The following is an 8,648-nucleotide window of genomic DNA, read 5'->3' on the forward strand; positions in this document are numbered from 1 at the left end:
CCATTCCTGAGTGAACTGGTGAAACAGCATATTGCTACCCATTCAGGCTCAGCACCAGTTCCCTCTAGCAGCGGAGGATCTGGGGCTCCTCCAAGTCTGAATAAGCAAGAGGTCCTGGCGCCTCACAGCACACTCTGACCACCCCTGCCCCTCCCCTCTGAACACCATGCCAGAACTCAGAGCTCTCAATATTGGAGAAGCAGCTAATGCCACTAAAATAACAATTATTAATTTTAGGGAGCACCCAAAAATTCAGTCCAGCTCTCGGTAATAGTTGATATTCACAATGAAACTGAACCTGAGCATTTTTTTACCATTCCCATTTTATGGTGCAGGAAGCGGAGGTGTAGAGGGCTGAGGTGACCTGCCCTAGGTCACACAACCCAGAAAGGCAGGCAGGATTTGACCCAGGGCCTCTGACACCAGCACGTGCTTGTCCCAGGATGTGGACGGACGTGTTCTCACTAAAGATCCAGTGGCTGCGAGGGGAGCACACCCAGCACGCCCATCCCCTTCAGCCAGGCCAGACTCTCAAAAATGCAAAATGCACAAGACAGGCAGCAATGCAAATGCACACACAGCCTGAAGTGGATCTACCCTGACAGAAGCAACCCAGGTGGTCACTTGGCCATGGAATGTGCTCGGCTGATAAGAAGGCAAATGCCTACCACCTTGTGCGGCCAGGGCCTGTGTCGGGTTTCACTCCTGGGCTGTGGCCAGCAGAAGCTGTATGTGGTCTCCACCTGCCAGGACTGGCTGGCACTGATGCCTGAAGCCTGCCAGGCATGACGAACCCAGCGGTGTGCCCCAAGGGGGCCTCCTCTCACCCCACCCCCGAAGCACTCCCACAGCCCATGACACAAGAAGCCGAGAAACAGAACTCTCCTTTGACCTCTCCCCTTCCCAGCCCTACCCCTCTTTCAAGGTCAGCTCAAGCCATCTCCATCATGCAGACTCCAATACTAACTCTAGCTGTATGACCTTGCACAGGTTAGATCTGAGCCTCAATGCCATTTTGTAAATAAAACTGGGGTAAAAACTTCCACCTCGCAGAGCTCTGGTAAGGATTAAGGGGTCTAGTCCTGGGGAAACCTGGCACACAGTAAGTGCTCAGGCACCAACTCCTAGTGGCCTGTTTATCCTCGCATTTCAATTCTTCTTATCACTTGTCTCATTCAACTTATCATTTCCTTAAATACTGGCTTAGATCTGTTTAGCTCATCGTTATCTAGTCATGTGTAAGTCTTGTCTCTCCCAGAGCTCCTTATAACCAAGAAATAAGGCCCATCTTTCTCTTGTCCCCCGATGGAGCATGGGCACAGTTTGAGGCCACAGTATGGCTCATTAGCTGCTGATGGGTTGGAGTGGCCCAAATTTGTTGATAATACATTAAACAGAGAATAAAACACTCTGTGAAAGTTGTTAAGTGCTATGTGCTGTACTGTGTGAGTTACATAATTATGTATTTCATCCTAGCAACATGAAGCAGGTGCTTTTTTCATTTCCATTTTACAGGTAACCAAGTCTTAAGGTGGTTAGATGAAGCCCATAGACACAGGGACAAAAAGTGGGAAAAGTCAGAATTTATATCCACATCTGTCTAACTCTCATGCATGTAACCATTATCTTAATCCCAGTTACTGAGGGGCTATTTTCTTCTGGACCACAGTGTCCCACTGTGAAGAAAAGCCCTCCAAGACTTAAAGCAAAAGTAGATAAAGAAGGACCAAAACAAGGCCTGGGGGAGGGGCGGCCAGAATTGGCTAGTGTCTTCTCTGACCCAAGATTGACCCGACTATCTTCATCCAAACAATAGCCTCCAACCCACTCCTGCTAAACCACACACAGAAAACAATTCATCATATCCAAAGGCACAGGAAAATGTTCTGCTTCTTAGAAGTTTCTCCTTAAATGTTTTCCTCTTCAACACCACAGCCTACAAGCACCCCGAGGTAGAAGAGACCTAAACAATTCCTACAGAAAAAAAAAAAATCTTGCTTGTTAGTGATTAGTTAAGTGTTAGTGATTAGTTAAGGCAGGATCCACCAAGAAAGTGCCAGCTTTCGAGTGTAAATTCCACCTGTCCGTTATACCTCAAATTAGAACCATTTGCATGTTCGCTACAGGGCTTTGAAATTTAGAAATTCATGTGCTATAACTTGAAAGCCAAAGAAATCAATCGGAGCCAGCCAGGACTCGTTCCCAGAAGATATAACTGAAACAGACAAGAATCCACCCCAGCGGTTTGAGGCCTCTCCCTGCAGGGACACTGTCACCGCCGTCTGGGTCTCAGCCGAGTCTGGCCTCCCCTCTCCAGGCTGTACCGGGAGCTGGCCTGGCTTTGTCAGTTAATCTAAGCCCTGGCTGCAAGCACGGGGCCCACCCCAAGTTGCTCTGGGCCCTAGTTGATGCTTCTGGACTCACGGAAGACAGAGCAGATCGTCAGAGAAGGTGGCCTCAGGACCAACGTCTTAATCAGATGAGGAGTGACTCCAGGGACAGACAAGAAGAAAGAACCTCCTGTTCTAGGCCCATCCCTTTAACAGATGTGAGCACCTTTAACTGAACCAACCGCAGCTCAGAGATCAGTAAAATTACTCCCATTTTATAGATGAAGAAACTAAGGCGCAGAGAGCTAAGTTAGTAGATGGGTTTGAGCCCAGGCCTGCTGGCCGCAGAGCTCACCTCTTAGCACTTGGTCAATTTCTCCCGAAAGCCTACGGGGGCCAGTACAAGGAGCCTGCAGGCATGAGCCATAGTATTGCCTGCACATACCACAGCCAGGCAGCTCATTTGCTTAATTCTAGTCTCAGGTCAGATGGACCGATAACTAGGGCAGAAGTTCAGGTAAGGTGGCCTCGGGATCACCATCTAACTGGTTCTGTGTCCTTGCAACACTGCTTGGCGCCTGGCAGCAGAGACAGGGCTTGGGTGCATGCCAAGGCCATAGTCCTGGGGCAGCTTGAAAAGACCCCTGAAGCCACCAGGCTCCTATCTCCTTAGTGGCTGCAGGGCCCCACACTCCTAGGTCAGCCCTGGGCTAGGGCCTGTTATCTCTCCCCAGGCTCCAGGCTGGTTGAGGGCTTGGCCCCAATCTGGCTTAGAAACACACAGAAGAATGCAGGAGGCCAGACCTGCTTCCCCACTGCCGCCAGCCATCCAACGTCCCAGACACACATACTGCCCGGGCTCCCCTGCTTAAGGTCCATTTCTCAGGGTGCTGAGGGATCTGAGCCTCATAGTAATAGGTCATGTGTGGTCATGTGTCTCATTTTTTTTACAACAGAAAGAGAATGGAAAAGGGAATTAACAAGTATGAGTGTCTCCTCTTTGAACAGTCTCATCAGATGATGATAGATAGATAGATAGATAGATAGATAGATAGATAGACAAAAAATACCCTATTGGTTTTTTGTTTCTCTAAAGAACTCTGACTAATACAGATAATAATGATACCTCATGGGGTTCTGTGAGAAATAATGAACTAAAATATGTACAGTTTTGCCTGGCCAGTGTATCTCAGTGGTTGTGCATCAACCCATGAGCCAGGCGGTCATGGTTCAATTCCCAGTCAGGGCACATGCCCGGGTTTCAGGCTCAATCCCCAGTGTTGGGCATGCAGGAGGCAGCTAATCAATGATTCTCTCTCATCATTGATGATCTCTCTTTCCCTCTCTCTGAGATCATCAAAAAAATAAAAATAAAATAAAGATATGTACAGTTCTTAGCACATCGCCTGGCACCTGATAAAACGGTAATATCTGTCATTTTACGCTTAGCGGGTGGGAACTGGTGACGTAGCATACCCAGGGTTGAAATCCAGGACTGCCTGACTCTCAGAGTGTGGGGTTGGGGTGGGGGGGGGGGGCGGTGTGAGGGAGGAGGAATGAAACTGCTGATTGCCCTAGGCCTTGTCCTAGGCCTTGGGGAAGAGAATTTGGGGTACAAACCAATTTTCCTGGTTTGCTGAAGACACTCCCAATGTTAGCACTCAAATTCCTGCATCCCGGAGCCTCCTTTAGTCCTGGGCACTCTGGAACCCCGGTCACCTAGGAACAGTGCTCCTGGAAAACATAGATCTGGAGACTCGGAAGCTCTTCACTAGCTCGGACTCAGCAGCTTTGCTTTATGACGGCTTAGGAACTCAGCGCCATATACGCAGAGTATTTGTTAAGTTCTCTGAGAAAGAGAGAGGCTGCTCTGCCAGGATGGCCAGGCTCTGTTCAACCTCAGCGCTGTGAGCTGACAGTCTCCCAAGCCTCTCACTCGGCGGAGGAAAAAAAAGAAGCTCAGCGCAGCCGACTTGCCCGCGGTTACCCGCCTACTTAGTCCTGGCCTTGGGGCTCCCATCTTGTGCTCCATCAGCCACTCCCTGGGTGAGAACACCATTTCTGTTGGTTTGGAGACGGCAGCTCAGGCACAGGCAAACCCCACGAGAAATGATTTTCCTTTAAAGATGGTGATGGGGCCCTGGCCGGGTAGCTCAATTGGTTTGAGTGTTGTCCTGACACACGGAGGTTGTGGGTTAGATTCCTGGTCAGGGCACACACAAGAATCAACCAATGAATGCATAAATAAGAGGAATAAACAATCAATGTTTTTCTCTCTCTCAATCAATGAATTGATTAATTAAAGATGGTGATGGGTCAGGTGCTTCTGAGCATGGCTGTCAAGGGTCCTGGTTGTGCAGGTTCCTACAGATAAAAAGCCCCTGATGCCCAGGAAGACCTTCCTTCCTGTGTCCCGCTACCCCAGGTCCTGCCCTCTCAGGACACAGGCGCTTTCAAGTGTTCGCAATCTCTAGCTCAAGAGAAACAAAGGGGTCACACATTGCAGACCTGCCTCTTGGAAGCCTTCATGGTGATCTTGTACTTGCATGGGAGGTACCCACCTGGCTTCCCATGCTGCCCAGTGAGCAGTGTCACTTCTGGAGAAGAGAGACTGACTTCATAGTCCTGGGGGTTCAAAGAGAGACAACTGAGTCACCAAGACAAGAAGCATAAAGATGATCTTTTAGAGCTCCTTCTTTGTCCCCTCTTTCTCCCTTTTGTACCTTGCTTAGGCCTGCCCTCCCAAGGCACATGTCCGAACTGCTCTACCATCACAGCTGACCTCTGTGGTGTCCTGTCCTCTCTTTGCCCTGTCCTCACACTCCCAGATGACAGAAAGCCAGCTCCAATGAGCTCCAAGGTGCCAAGATGCTAAAGTGCTGCTCCCCCTGTGGACTTTCCACCTTGGGTTTCAGCAGTTTAGAAGGCAGAGAAACACGGACTGAGCTTTGAGCAATCCTTTAGCTCAATGGGGTCGGGCATAGGGAAGGATGGAAGGGGGTGATGATCGTTTTAAGAAGCTAGTAAGGATTCAAAAGTTCTGGTTTCAGTCCCAACCGGCCATGCAAGTACCAGAATACTGTGAAGGCTTCTAAGGAGCAGGTCTGCAATGTGTGACCCCTCTGTTTCTCTGGAGCCAAAGATTGCTAGCACTGTTCTTACCTACCAGGCCCACGAGAAGGCCACTTCTCAGGAGAGCTGGGCCCAGCCTAGCACTTGGGGTCAGTTGCCACTCTCATGGTTATACTGACCTAGGTTGTCACAGGGCCTTTGCCCCCCTGGCTTCCAGGCCCACCTCAGTCCCTAGTGTCCAGTGCAGCATCCTACACAGGTGAGTCCTGTCCGTGTTCCCCTGCTTCCCCCATCATGGTCAGGAAGGCGTCTCCCACTGAAGGCCTGTGGGTATTTCTGGATCCTGTAGATCAGCCCATTCCCCTTCCCAACAAGACTTCCTGAGCCACAGAGACATGAGGTCACCTGCCCAAGATCACGCTGCTAGTGGATTTGAACCCACCTTTGCCCCTTAGGACCACCACCCACTTCTACTTACTGTGAGCATTAAATTAGACAATATCCCAATAACGCACATAAAGTTATAAACTAACGCAATGCCTGCTACATTTTGTGTCCTATAAGCATTAGCTTTTCTTCCAGCTACTATTACCTAATCTTTACAAAGGATGGGGATTTAAAGCGGTTCCATAGTTTTCTCAAGGTTACTCATACCAAGTGAAGGTCAGAGCCAAGATCACTGTGCAGTGCTGATAGGAAAATAAAGCCCACAAAATGCAGGCTTTGCTACTCTCCTGGCATTGCCTTGATGACTGCGACTCCGGCACATTTCCACACAGAATATTAAAGAAGTTAGGGTTTAAAAGTTAGGCCATGTCAAAGGCGAAGACATCCAGAGGATTTCTTGTGAATTTGTAATTTTCATAAAAAGGTAATGAATGTCCATGTTGTATAGCTTTCTTTCTCTCCTAGGCTGGCCTACTAAGCTCAAGATCGTGGCTTTTCTGGCTTACAGCTCTGCCTTTAAATGGGTTGGATAGCAGTATCATCTAGTCTTCTACCTCCAGGACATGGCACCTGGGTCCGGTCCAGAGGTGGGCTGTACTAAACATTTTCTAAAAAGCACATCCCAGAACCTCCCCTGTCCTCATGGCCCTCCCTGTAGCTGCAGGTAATGAGAACTGCCATCAGTGCTTTGTACGCGCATGGCCATATGCTATGAGCTTCTCACATATCATCTTCAATAATCCTCACAACCACCCTCCTAGGGAGTGAGATTTTGGTCTCCATTTTGCAGATGTGAACACTGAGGCTCAGAGAGGTTGTCCCCTGCCCCACTCACTGCCTAGAAGGCTGTGAAGTCACAGCTCACACCTCTCACTGCCTGCTGCCTGAGTGTGTGTGGCCTACTGCCACTGGAGCCCTTTTCTCTTGTGCTATCATCCCTGGAGAAATGGTGCTTTTCCGCAACAAGCGTAACAATTGTTCAAAAGGTGTTTATTGGTGCAGCTGCTTGGAGGATCATTTGTCAGTATCTATTAAAATTGACGATGTGCATGCTCTTTCACATGGCAATTCCACTTCCTCTGCCCTAGGAAAACAGTCTCCAAGGTGCACGGGAGCTACGTCCAAGGATCTTGGTTGAAACATCACGATAATGAAAATGTGATAACAACTCCAACGTTCACCAACTTGAGAGAATGAGAGAAATAGAGGAAAGAAAACTACAGTGTGTACCCACCCATACTACGAAATTCTAGGCAGCGGTCGAAGGGAGCGGGTGAATCGCTCTGCTCACCTGGAAGGGGCGGAGGCACACTGTGAAGGGAAGAAAGCAGCTGCGGAAGGACGCGGACAGCTGGCTCATGTACTAATGGATCACGTGGTGCTGGTGTTTCCCGTGCATGTATGTAGGTGTATGTGACGATATAGGAAAACATCTAAAATTATATTAGCGGAACTCAGAATAATTACCCATTGAGTGGGGAAGAGCGACCAGGAATAGGGATGCCCATCAGAGGGAATTCAAGCTGCATCTGAGCAGATTTAAGTTTTTTCAAAGAGTCATGCACTCATGTGTTGCTTGTCCAATTATAAATTTACAATAAAGTTGTTCTAATTGTTTACATTAGAGAAATGGTAGCTGTGGTAGTGAAGGGTGTAGTGTGGGCTCAAAACTTGACTTTCATCCTGGCTTGACCAATCAATAGCTGTGTAGCAATGTAACCTCAAATAAGTTACTTAACTTCTCGGTGTCTCTTTAGCCCCACCTAGAAAATGAACTTGATAAAAACACTCAGCTCAGAAAGTTCAGTGGGTGATGGCATTAAGTAATGAATAAACCTCTTAACCCTGTGCCTACAGCATAAATAGTGATTCATAATTGTTGGCAACTTTTATTGCTCCTAAAAACCTCTGAGGAACTGTGATGTATGCCCGGAGCTGGCAGAGATCTTGTGGGGATCCTAATTATCCATCACAGCTCCAGGCTTTCTATCAGGAAAAAACCGAGGGCTTGTGCCCTGCCACCCCTGCACACACACACACACACACACACACACACACACACACACACACACGCACACACTGTAGGAAAAGAAATGAAAGGGCAAGTGATATCCAAGAGGAAAGCTGGCAAGAGAAAAAGGATGATAGCACCTGTCTGCTGAGCTCTGAGAAGTAGGACCTGGACCCAGGACTCAGCCTCAGTGTCTCTAACGTCCTACCCCCAACATGGCAGAACCCTCAGCTCTGAGGGCAGGAGTGCACCCCAGAGAAACCAAACCCCTGGAAAGAGCCATTTGGAAATAGAAAGAAGCAAATATGAGAACCTAAAGAGAACATCCTTCCCATAAGGCCATCCCTGGTTTGCCCCTGCTCCCTGCTGGCCGATCGGAGGAAGTGAGCAGAGCAGATTCACCCGCTCCCTTCTACCTCAGGGGCTATAAGAGGGCCCTTTCCACAGGGAGAAGAGCTGGATCCAGGCGCTGATCCTCCCAGCCCAGCCCAGACACAGACCCCCAGCTTGGCTCTTGGGCCTGTGGGGGTCTCAGGGGCGCTATAGCATGGAGCATTCACCTGAATTCCTAACTTTCAGGAAAAGAACTCTGTAATCATGCCCTTAAAACCTGGGAGGGATGAATACTTTCCTTGGTGCTGAGCCAGAGTCTGCAAACAGAGCCCTGAGTGTTGCCTTTACACAGGCAGATCCCGCGTCTCCTGATTAAATATTGACAGGAGCTCTACCTGCCTTATCTTGATTCCTCAGAAACCCCTTCCCTGGGGAGCTGCGCTGGGCAGAATGTC

Source organism: Myotis daubentonii, chromosome 9 (assembly GCF_963259705.1).
Source record: "Myotis daubentonii chromosome 9, mMyoDau2.1, whole genome shotgun sequence".
Lineage (NCBI taxonomy): Eukaryota > Metazoa > Chordata > Mammalia > Chiroptera > Vespertilionidae > Myotis > Myotis daubentonii.